This window comes from Onthophagus taurus, unplaced genomic scaffold (assembly GCF_036711975.1).
Source record: "Onthophagus taurus isolate NC unplaced genomic scaffold, IU_Otau_3.0 ScKx7SY_15, whole genome shotgun sequence".
Lineage (NCBI taxonomy): Eukaryota > Metazoa > Arthropoda > Insecta > Coleoptera > Scarabaeidae > Onthophagus > Onthophagus taurus.
Genome location: NW_027248940.1, coordinates 2999283 through 3012635, shown reverse-complemented (window position 1 = coordinate 3012635; position 13353 = coordinate 2999283).

Here is a 13353-nt window from a genome sequence, read left to right as displayed (position 1 = left end):
TTTTTTAAAATATTAACGATTTAAATGAAAATTTAGCTAATTTCAAAATTGATTATCTCAAGAACTAAAAGGATTTCTTTGGTGCGGTTTTTACCATTAAAAAGAACACGCTTTGTTTTATATATTGTAAAAAATTCAAAAAAATTTAACAAAAAATCGATTTTATATGATTTTTTTAAATATTAACGATTTAAATGTAAATTTAGCTAATTTCAAAATTGATTATCTCAAGAAGTAAAAGGAATTTTTTAATGCGGTTTTTAGCACTAAAAAGAACACGCGTTGTTTTATAAATTGTAAAAAATTCAAAAAAATTTACCAAAAAATCGATTTTATATGATTTTTTAAAATATTAACGATTTAAATGTAAATTTAGCTAATTTTAAAATTGATTATCTCAAGAACTAAAAGGATTTTTTTGGTGCGGTTTTTATCATTAAAAAGAACACGCTTTGTTTTATAAATTGTAAAAAATTCAAAAAAATTTAACAAAAAATCGATTTTATATGATTTTTTAAAATATTAACGATTTAAATGTACATTTAGCTAATTTCAAAATTGATTATCTCAAGAAGTAAAAGGAATTTTTTAATGCGGTTTTTAGCACTAAAAAGAACACGCGTTGTTTTATAAATTGTAATAAATTCAAAAAAATTTACCAAAAAATCGATTTTATATGATTTTTTAAAATATTAACGATTTAAATGTAAATTTAGCTAATTTCAAAATTGATTATCTCAAGAAGTAAAAGGAATTTTTTAATGCGGTTTTTAGCACTAAAAAGAACACGCGTTGTTTTATAAATTGTAACAAATTGAAAGAGATTCAACAAAAAATCAATTTATTATGATTTTTTTTTAAATTAACGAATTCAATGAAAATTTAGTTAAATTCAAAATTGATTACCTCAAGAATTAAAAGGAACTTTTTAATGCGGTTTTTAGCACTAAAAAGAACACGCGTTGTTTTATAAATTGTAAAAAAATTAAAAAAATTTACCAAAAATTCGATTTTATATGATTTTTTAAAATATTAACGATTTAAATGAAAATTTAGCTAATTTCAAAATTGATTATCTCAAGAACTAAAAGGATTTTTTTGGTGCGGTTTTTACCATTAAAAAGAACACACTTTGTTTTATAAATAGTAAAAAATTCAAAAAAATTTACCAAAAAATCGATTTTATATGATTTTTTAAAATATTAATGATTTAAATGTAAATTTAGCTAATTTCAAAATTGATTATCTCAAGAAGTAAAAGGAATTTTTTAATGCGGTTTTTAGCACTAAAAAGAACACGCGTTGTTTTATAAATTGTAATAAATTCAAAAAAATTTACCAAAAAATCGATTTTATATGATTTTTTAAAATATTAACGATTTAAATGTAAATTTAGCTAATTTCAAAATTGATTATCTCAAGAAGTAAAAGGAATTTTTTAATGCGGTTTTTAGCACTAAAAAGAACACGCGTTGTTTTATAAATTGTAATAAATTCAAAAAAATTTACCAAAAAATCGATTTTATATGATTTTTTAAAATATTAACGATTTAAATGTAAATTTAGCTAGTTTCAAAATTGATTATCTCAAGAAGTAAAAGGAATTTTTTAATGCGGTTTTTAGCACTAAAAAGAACACGCGTTGTTTTATAAATTGTAACAAATTGAAAGAGATTCAACAAAAAATCAATTTATTATGATTTTTTTTTAAATTAACGAATTCAATGAAAATTTAGTTAAATTCAAAATTGATTACCTCAAGAATTAAAAGGAACTTTTTAATGCGGTTTTTAGCACTAAAAAGAACACGCGTTGTTTTATAAATTGTAAAAAAATTAAAAAAATTTACCAAAAATTCGATTTTATATGATTTTTTAAAATATTAACGATTTAAATGAAAATTTAGCTAATTTCAAAATTGATTATCTCAAGAACTAAAAGGATTTTTTTGGTGCGGTTTTTACCATTAAAAAGAACACACTTTGTTTTATAAATAGTAAAAAATTCAAAAAAATTTACCAAAAAATCGATTTTATATGATTTTTTAAAATATTAACGATTTAAATGTAAATTTAGCTAATTTCAAAATTGATTATCTCAAGAAGTAAAAGGAATTTTTTAATGCGGTTTTTAGCACTAAAAAGAACACGCGTTGTTTTATAAATTGTAACAAATTGAAAGAGATTCAACAAAAAATCAATTTATTATGATTTTTTTTTAAATTAACGAATTCAATGAAAATTTAGTTAAATTCAAAATTGATTACCTCAAGAATTAAAAGGAACTTTTTAATGCGGTTTTTAGCACTAAAAAGAACACGCGTTGTTTTATAAATTGTAAAAAAATTAAAAAAATTTACCAAAAATTCGATTTTATATGATTTTTTAAAATATTAACGATTTAAATGAAAATTTAGCTAATTTCAAAATTGATTATCTCAAGAACTAAAAGGATTTTTTTGGTGCGGTTTTTACCATTAAAAAGAACACGCTTTGTTTTATAAATTGTAAAAAATTCAAAAAGATTCAACAAAAAATCGATTTATTACGATTTTCTAAAATATGAACGAATTAAATGAAAATTTCGTTAAATTCAAAATTGATTATCTCAAGAACTAAAAGGAATTTTTTGATGCGGTTTCTACGATTAAAAAGAACACGCTTTGTTTTATAAATTGTAAAAAATTTAAAAAGATTCAACATAAAATTGATTTATTATGATTTTTTTTTTAAATTAACGATTTCAATGAAAATTTAGTTAAATTCAAAATTGATTATCTCGAGAATTAAAGGGAATTTTTTAATGCGGTTTTTAGCACTAAAAAGAACACGCTTTGTTTTATAAATTGTAACAAATTCAAAAAGATTCAACAAAAAATCAATTTATTATGATTTTTTTTTAAATTAACGGTTTAAATGAAAATTTAGTAAAATTCAAAATTGATTATCTCAATAACTAAAAGGAATTTTTTAATGCGGTTTTTAGCACTAAAAAGAACACGCTTTGTTTTATAAATTGTAACAAATTCAAAGAGATTCAACAAAAAATCAATTTATTATGATTTTTTTTTTAAATTAATGATTTCAATGAAAATTTAGTTAAATTCAAACTTGATTATCTCAAGAATTAAAAAGAATTTTTTGATGCGATTTTTACCGTTAAAAAGATCACATTTTATTTGATAAATTGTAATAAATTCGTAAAGATTCTTTAATAAATCGATTTAATACGATTTTTTAATTAAAAGAAATTTAGTTAAATTAAAAATTGAATATCTTAAGGGTTAAAAAGGATTTTTAATGCTGTTTTTAGCATTAAGAACAACACACTTGATTAGATAAGTTCTAATAAATTCGTAAACATTTCTCAATAAACCGATTTATGGCGATTTTTAAAAAACGATCGATTTTATTCAAAAGAAATGTAGTTAAATTAAAAATTGGTTATCTCAAAGATTAAAAGTAATTTTTTGATGCAACTTTTACCATTAAGAACAACGCACTTGATTAGATAAGTTCTAATAAATTCGTAAACATTTCTCAATAAATCAATTTATCAAGACTTTTTAAAAAACGATCGTTTTAATCAAAAGAAACTTAGTTGAATTAAAAATTGAAAATCTCAAGAATTAAAAGGAATTTTTTGATGCAGTTTTTAACATTAAAAAGAACACGCTTCGTTTTATAAATTGTAAAATATTCAACAAGTTTCGATTTATTACGATTTTTAAAAAAACTAACGGTTTAAATCACAATTTAGTTAAATTCAAAATTGATTATCTCAAGAACTAAAAGGATTTTTTTGGTGCGGTTTTTACCATTAAAAAGAACACACTTTGTTTTATAAATTGTAATAAATTCAAAAAAATTTACCAAAAAATCGATTTTATATGATTTTTTAAAATATTAACGATTTAAATGTAAATTTAGCTGATTTCAAAATTGATTATTTCAAGAAGTAAAAGGAATTTTTTAATGCGGTTTTTAGCACTAAAAAGAACACGCGTTGTTTTATAAATTGTAATAAATTCAAAAAAATTTACCAAAAAATCGATTTTATATGATTTTTTAAAATATTAACGATTTAAATGTAAATTTAGCTAATTTCAAAATTGATTATCTCAAGAACTAAAAGGAATTTTTTGGTGCGGTTTTTACCATTAAAAAGAACACACTTTGTTTTATAAATTGTAAAAAATTCTAAAAAATTTACCAAAAAATCGATTTTATATGATTTTTTAAAATATTAACGATTTAAATGTAAATTTTGCTAATTTTAAAATTGATTATCTCTAGAAGTAAAAGGAATTTTTTAATGCGGTTTTTAGCACTAAAAAGAACACGCGTTGTTTTATAAATTGTAATAAATTCAAAAAAATTTACCAAAAAATCGATTTTATATGATTTTTTTAAATATTAACGATTTAAATGTAAATTTAGCTAATTTCAAAATTGATTATTTCAAGAAGTAAAAGGAATTTTTTAATGCGGTTTTTAGCACTAAAAAGAACACGCGTTGTTTTATAAATTGTAATAAATTCAAAAAAATTGACCAAAAAATCGATTTTATATAATTTTTTAAAATATTAACGATTTAAATGTAAATTTAGCTAATTTCAAAATTGATTATTTCAAGAAGTAAAAGGAATTTTTTAATGCGGTTTTTAGCACTAAAAAGAACACGCGTTGTTTTATAAATTGTAATAAATTCAAAAAAATTTACCAAAAAATCGATTTTATATGATTTTTTAAAATATTAACGATTTAAATGTAAATTTAGCTAATTTCAAAATTGATTATTTCAAGAAGTAAAAGGAATTTTTTAATGCGGTTTTTAGCACTAAAAAGAACACGCGTTGTTTTATAAATTGTAATAAATTGAAAGAGATTCAACAAAAAATCAATTTATTATGATTTTTTTTTAAATTAACGATTTCAATGAAAATTTAGTTAAATTCAAAATTGATTACCTCAAGAATTAAAAGGAATTTTTTAATGCGGTTTTTAGCACTAAAAAGAACACGCGTTGTTTTATAAATTGTAAAAAAATTTACCAAAAATTCGATTTTATATGATTTTTTAAAATATTAACGATTTAAATGAAAATTTAGCTAATTTCAAAATTGATTATTTCAAGAAGTAAAAGGATTTTTTTGGTGCGGTTTTTACCATTAAAAAGAACACACTTTGTTTTATAAATTGTACAAAATTCAAAAAAATTTACCAAAAAATCGATTTTATATGATTTTTTAAAATATTAACGATTTAAATGTAAATTTAGCTAATTTCAAAATTGATTATCTCAAGAAGTAAAAGGAATTTTTTAATGCGGTTTTTAGCACTAAAAAGAACACGCGTTGTTTTATAAATTGTAATAAATTCAAAAAAATTTACCAAAAAATCGATTTTATATGATTTTTTAAAATATTAACGATTTAAATGTAAATTTAGCTAATTTCAAAATTGATTATCTCAAGAAGTAAAAGGAATTTTTTAATGCGGTTTTTAGCACTAAAAAGAACACGCGTTGTTTTATAAATTGTAATAAATTGAAAGAGATTTACCAAAAAATCGATTTTATATGATTTTTTAAAATATTAACGATTTAAATGTAAATTTAGCTAATTTCAAAATTGATTATTTCAAGAAGTAAAAGGAATTTTTTAATGCGGTTTTTAGCACTAAAAAGAACACGCGTTGTTTTATAAATTGTAATAAATTCAAAAAAATTTACCAAAAAATCGATTTTATATGATTTTTTTAAATATTAACGATTTAAATGTAAATTTAGCTAATTTCAAAATTGATTATTTCAAGAAGTAAAAGGAATTTTTTAATGCGGTTTTTAGCACTAAAAAGAACACGCGTTGTTTTATAAATTGTAATAAATTCAAAAAAATTTACCAAAAAATCGATTTTATATGATTTTTTAAAATATTAACGATTTAAATGTAAATTTAGCTAATTTCAAAATTGATTATTTCAAGAAGTAAAAGGAATTTTTTAATGCGGTTTTTAGCACTAAAAAGAACACGCGTTGTTTTATAAATTGTAATAAATTCAAAAAAATTTACCAAAAAATCGATTTTATATGATTTTTTAAAATATTAACGATTTAAATGTAAATTTAGCTAATTTCAAAATTGATTATTTCAAGAAGTAAAAGGAATTTTTTAATGCGGTTTTTAGCACTAAAAAGAACACGCGTTGTTTTATAAATTATAATAAATTCAAAAAAATTTACCAAAAGATCGATTTTATATGATTTTTTAAAATATTAACGATTTAAATGAAAATTTAGCTAATTTCAAAATTGATTATCTCAAGAACTAAAAGGATTTCTTTGGTGCGGTTTTTACCATTAAAAAGAACACGCTTTGTTTTATATATTGTAAAAAATTCAAAAAAATTTAACAAAAAATCGATTTTATATGATTTTTTTAAATATTAACGATTTAAATGTAAATTTAGCTAATTTCAAAATTGATTATCTCAAGAAGTAAAAGGAATTTTTTAATGCGGTTTTTAGCACTAAAAAGAACACGCGTTGTTTTATAAATTGTAAAAAATTCAAAAAAATTTACCAAAAAATCGATTTTATATGATTTTTTAAAATATTAACGATTTAAATGTAAATTTAGCTAATTTTAAAATTGATTATCTCAAGAACTAAAAGGATTTTTTTGGTGCGGTTTTTATCATTAAAAAGAACACGCTTTGTTTTATAAATTGTAAAAAATTCAAAAAAATTTAACAAAAAATCGATTTTATATGATTTTTTAAAATATTAACGATTTAAATGTACATTTAGCTAATTTCAAAATTGATTATCTCAAGAAGTAAAAGGAATTTTTTAATGCGGTTTTTAGCACTAAAAAGAACACGCGTTGTTTTATAAATTGTAATAAATTCAAAAAAATTTACCAAAAAATCGATTTTATATGATTTTTTAAAATATTAACGATTTAAATGTAAATTTAGCTAATTTCAAAATTGATTATCTCAAGAAGTAAAAGGAATTTTTTAATGCGGTTTTTAGCACTAAAAAGAACACGCGTTGTTTTATAAATTGTAACAAATTGAAAGAGATTCAACAAAAAATCAATTTATTATGATTTTTTTTTAAATTAACGAATTCAATGAAAATTTAGTTAAATTCAAAATTGATTACCTCAAGAATTAAAAGGAACTTTTTAATGCGGTTTTTAGCACTAAAAAGAACACGCGTTGTTTTATAAATTGTAAAAAAATTAAAAAAATTTACCAAAAATTCGATTTTATATGATTTTTTAAAATATTAACGATTTAAATGAAAATTTAGCTAATTTCAAAATTGATTATCTCAAGAACTAAAAGGATTTTTTTGGTGCGGTTTTTACCATTAAAAAGAACACACTTTGTTTTATAAATAGTAAAAAATTCAAAAAAATTTACCAAAAAATCGATTTTATATGATTTTTTAAAATATTAATGATTTAAATGTAAATTTAGCTAATTTCAAAATTGATTATCTCAAGAAGTAAAAGGAATTTTTTAATGCGGTTTTTAGCACTAAAAAGAACACGCGTTGTTTTATAAATTGTAATAAATTCAAAAAAATTTACCAAAAAATCGATTTTATATGATTTTTTAAAATATTAACGATTTAAATGTAAATTTAGCTAATTTCAAAATTGATTATCTCAAGAAGTAAAAGGAATTTTTTAATGCGGTTTTTAGCACTAAAAAGAACACGCGTTGTTTTATAAATTGTAATAAATTCAAAAAAATTTACCAAAAAATCGATTTTATATGATTTTTTAAAATATTAACGATTTAAATGTAAATTTAGCTAGTTTCAAAATTGATTATCTCAAGAAGTAAAAGGAATTTTTTAATGCGGTTTTTAGCACTAAAAAGAACACGCGTTGTTTTATAAATTGTAACAAATTGAAAGAGATTCAACAAAAAATCAATTTATTATGATTTTTTTTTAAATTAACGAATTCAATGAAAATTTAGTTAAATTCAAAATTGATTACCTCAAGAATTAAAAGGAACTTTTTAATGCGGTTTTTAGCACTAAAAAGAACACGCGTTGTTTTATAAATTGTAAAAAAATTAAAAAAATTTACCAAAAATTCGATTTTATATGATTTTTTAAAATATTAACGATTTAAATGAAAATTTAGCTAATTTCAAAATTGATTATCTCAAGAACTAAAAGGATTTTTTTGGTGCGGTTTTTACCATTAAAAAGAACACACTTTGTTTTATAAATAGTAAAAAATTCAAAAAAATTTACCAAAAAATCGATTTTATATGATTTTTTAAAATATTAACGATTTAAATGTAAATTTAGCTAATTTCAAAATTGATTATCTCAAGAAGTAAAAGGAATTTTTTAATGCGGTTTTTAGCACTAAAAAGAACACGCGTTGTTTTATAAATTGTAACAAATTGAAAGAGATTCAACAAAAAATCAATTTATTATGATTTTTTTTTAAATTAACGAATTCAATGAAAATTTAGTTAAATTCAAAATTGATTACCTCAAGAATTAAAAGGAACTTTTTAATGCGGTTTTTAGCACTAAAAAGAACACGCGTTGTTTTATAAATTGTAAAAAAATTAAAAAAATTTACCAAAAATTCGATTTTATATGATTTTTTAAAATATTAACGATTTAAATGAAAATTTAGCTAATTTCAAAATTGATTATCTCAAGAACTAAAAGGATTTTTTTGGTGCGGTTTTTACCATTAAAAAGAACACGCTTTGTTTTATAAATTGTAAAAAATTCAAAAAGATTCAACAAAAAATCGATTTATTACGATTTTCTAAAATATGAACGAATTAAATGAAAATTTCGTTAAATTCAAAATTGATTATCTCAAGAACTAAAAGGAATTTTTTGATGCGGTTTCTACGATTAAAAAGAACACGCTTTGTTTTATAAATTGTAAAAAATTTAAAAAGATTCAACATAAAATTGATTTATTATGATTTTTTTTTTAAATTAACGATTTCAATGAAAATTTAGTTAAATTCAAAATTGATTATCTCGAGAATTAAAGGGAATTTTTTAATGCGGTTTTTAGCACTAAAAAGAACACGCTTTGTTTTATAAATTGTAACAAATTCAAAAAGATTCAACAAAAAATCAATTTATTATGATTTTTTTTTAAATTAACGGTTTAAATGAAAATTTAGTAAAATTCAAAATTGATTATCTCAATAACTAAAAGGAATTTTTTAATGCGGTTTTTAGCACTAAAAAGAACACGCTTTGTTTTATAAATTGTAACAAATTCAAAGAGATTCAACAAAAAATCAATTTATTATGATTTTTTTTTTAAATTAATGATTTCAATGAAAATTTAGTTAAATTCAAACTTGATTATCTCAAGAATTAAAAAGAATTTTTTGATGCGATTTTTACCGTTAAAAAGATCACATTTTATTTGATAAATTGTAATAAATTCGTAAAGATTCTTTAATAAATCGATTTAATACGATTTTTTAATTAAAAGAAATTTAGTTAAATTAAAAATTGAATATCTTAAGGGTTAAAAAGGATTTTTAATGCTGTTTTTAGCATTAAGAACAACACACTTGATTAGATAAGTTCTAATAAATTCGTAAACATTTCTCAATAAACCGATTTATGGCGATTTTTAAAAAACGATCGATTTTATTCAAAAGAAATGTAGTTAAATTAAAAATTGGTTATCTCAAAGATTAAAAGTAATTTTTTGATGCAACTTTTACCATTAAGAACAACGCACTTGATTAGATAAGTTCTAATAAATTCGTAAACATTTCTCAATAAATCAATTTATCAAGACTTTTTAAAAAACGATCGTTTTAATCAAAAGAAACTTAGTTGAATTAAAAATTGAAAATCTCAAGAATTAAAAGGAATTTTTTGATGCAGTTTTTAACATTAAAAAGAACACGCTTCGTTTTATAAATTGTAAAATATTCAACAAGTTTCGATTTATTACGATTTTTAAAAAAACTAACGGTTTAAATCACAATTTAGTTAAATTCAAAATTGATTATCTCAAGAACTAAAAGGATTTTTTTGGTGCGGTTTTTACCATTAAAAAGAACACACTTTGTTTTATAAATTGTAATAAATTCAAAAAAATTTACCAAAAAATCGATTTTATATGATTTTTTAAAATATTAACGATTTAAATGTAAATTTAGCTGATTTCAAAATTGATTATTTCAAGAAGTAAAAGGAATTTTTTAATGCGGTTTTTAGCACTAAAAAGAACACGCGTTGTTTTATAAATTGTAATAAATTCAAAAAAATTTACCAAAAAATCGATTTTATATGATTTTTTAAAATATTAACGATTTAAATGTAAATTTAGCTAATTTCAAAATTGATTATCTCAAGAACTAAAAGGAATTTTTTGGTGCGGTTTTTACCATTAAAAAGAACACACTTTGTTTTATAAATTGTAAAAAATTCTAAAAAATTTACCAAAAAATCGATTTTATATGATTTTTTAAAATATTAACGATTTAAATGTAAATTTTGCTAATTTTAAAATTGATTATCTCTAGAAGTAAAAGGAATTTTTTAATGCGGTTTTTAGCACTAAAAAGAACACGCGTTGTTTTATAAATTGTAATAAATTCAAAAAAATTTACCAAAAAATCGATTTTATATGATTTTTTTAAATATTAACGATTTAAATGTAAATTTAGCTAATTTCAAAATTGATTATTTCAAGAAGTAAAAGGAATTTTTTAATGCGGTTTTTAGCACTAAAAAGAACACGCGTTGTTTTATAAATTGTAATAAATTCAAAAAAATTGACCAAAAAATCGATTTTATATAATTTTTTAAAATATTAACGATTTAAATGTAAATTTAGCTAATTTCAAAATTGATTATTTCAAGAAGTAAAAGGAATTTTTTAATGCGGTTTTTAGCACTAAAAAGAACACGCGTTGTTTTATAAATTGTAATAAATTCAAAAAAATTTACCAAAAAATCGATTTTATATGATTTTTTAAAATATTAACGATTTAAATGTAAATTTAGCTAATTTCAAAATTGATTATTTCAAGAAGTAAAAGGAATTTTTTAATGCGGTTTTTAGCACTAAAAAGAACACGCGTTGTTTTATAAATTGTAATAAATTGAAAGAGATTCAACAAAAAATCAATTTATTATGATTTTTTTTTAAATTAACGATTTCAATGAAAATTTAGTTAAATTCAAAATTGATTACCTCAAGAATTAAAAGGAATTTTTTAATGCGGTTTTTAGCACTAAAAAGAACACGCGTTGTTTTATAAATTGTAAAAAAATTTACCAAAAATTCGATTTTATATGATTTTTTAAAATATTAACGATTTAAATGAAAATTTAGCTAATTTCAAAATTGATTATTTCAAGAAGTAAAAGGATTTTTTTGGTGCGGTTTTTACCATTAAAAAGAACACACTTTGTTTTATAAATTGTACAAAATTCAAAAAAATTTACCAAAAAATCGATTTTATATGATTTTTTAAAATATTAACGATTTAAATGTAAATTTAGCTAATTTCAAAATTGATTATCTCAAGAAGTAAAAGGAATTTTTTAATGCGGTTTTTAGCACTAAAAAGAACACGCGTTGTTTTATAAATTGTAATAAATTCAAAAAAATTTACCAAAAAATCGATTTTATATGATTTTTTAAAATATTAACGATTTAAATGTAAATTTAGCTAATTTCAAAATTGATTATCTCAAGAAGTAAAAGGAATTTTTTAATGCGGTTTTTAGCACTAAAAAGAACACGCGTTGTTTTATAAATTGTAATAAATTGAAAGAGATTTACCAAAAAATCGATTTTATATGATTTTTTAAAATATTAACGATTTAAATGTAAATTTAGCTAATTTCAAAATTGATTATTTCAAGAAGTAAAAGGAATTTTTTAATGCGGTTTTTAGCACTAAAAAGAACACGCGTTGTTTTATAAATTGTAATAAATTCAAAAAAATTTACCAAAAAATCGATTTTATATGATTTTTTTAAATATTAACGATTTAAATGTAAATTTAGCTAATTTCAAAATTGATTATTTCAAGAAGTAAAAGGAATTTTTTAATGCGGTTTTTAGCACTAAAAAGAACACGCGTTGTTTTATAAATTGTAATAAATTCAAAAAAATTTACCAAAAAATCGATTTTATATGATTTTTTAAAATATTAACGATTTAAATGTAAATTTAGCTAATTTCAAAATTGATTATTTCAAGAAGTAAAAGGAATTTTTTAATGCGGTTTTTAGCACTAAAAAGAACACGCGTTGTTTTATAAATTGTAATAAATTCAAAAAAATTTACCAAAAAATCGATTTTATATGATTTTTTAAAATATTAACGATTTAAATGTAAATTTAGCTAATTTCAAAATTGATTATTTCAAGAAGTAAAAGGAATTTTTTAATGCGGTTTTTAGCACTAAAAAGAACACGCGTTGTTTTATAAATTATAATAAATTCAAAAAAATTTACCAAAAGATCGATTTTATATGATTTTTTAAAATATTAACGATTTAAATGAAAATTTAGCTAATTTCAAAATTGATTATCTCAAGAACTAAAAGGATTTCTTTGGTGCGGTTTTTACCATTAAAAAGAACACGCTTTGTTTTATATATTGTAAAAAATTCAAAAAAATTTAACAAAAAATCGATTTTATATGATTTTTTTAAATATTAACGATTTAAATGTAAATTTAGCTAATTTCAAAATTGATTATCTCAAGAAGTAAAAGGAATTTTTTAATGCGGTTTTTAGCACTAAAAAGAACACGCGTTGTTTTATAAATTGTAAAAAATTCAAAAAAATTTACCAAAAAATCGATTTTATATGATTTTTTAAAATATTAACGATTTAAATGTAAATTTAGCTAATTTTAAAATTGATTATCTCAAGAACTAAAAGGATTTTTTTGGTGCGGTTTTTATCATTAAAAAGAACACGCTTTGTTTTATAAATTGTAAAAAATTCAAAAAAATTTAACAAAAAATCGATTTTATATGATTTTTTAAAATATTAACGATTTAAATGTACATTTAGCTAATTTCAAAATTGATTATCTCAAGAAGTAAAAGGAATTTTTTAATGCGGTTTTTAGCACTAAAAAGAACACGCGTTGTTTTATAAATTGTAATAAATTCAAAAAAATTTACCAAAAAATCGATTTTATATGATTTTTTAAAATATTAACGATTTAAATGTAAATTTAGCTAATTTCAAAATTGATTATCTCAAGAAGTAAAAGGAATTTTTTAATGCGGTTTTTAGCACTAAAAAGAACACGCGTTGTTTTATAAATTGTAACAAATTGAAAGAGAT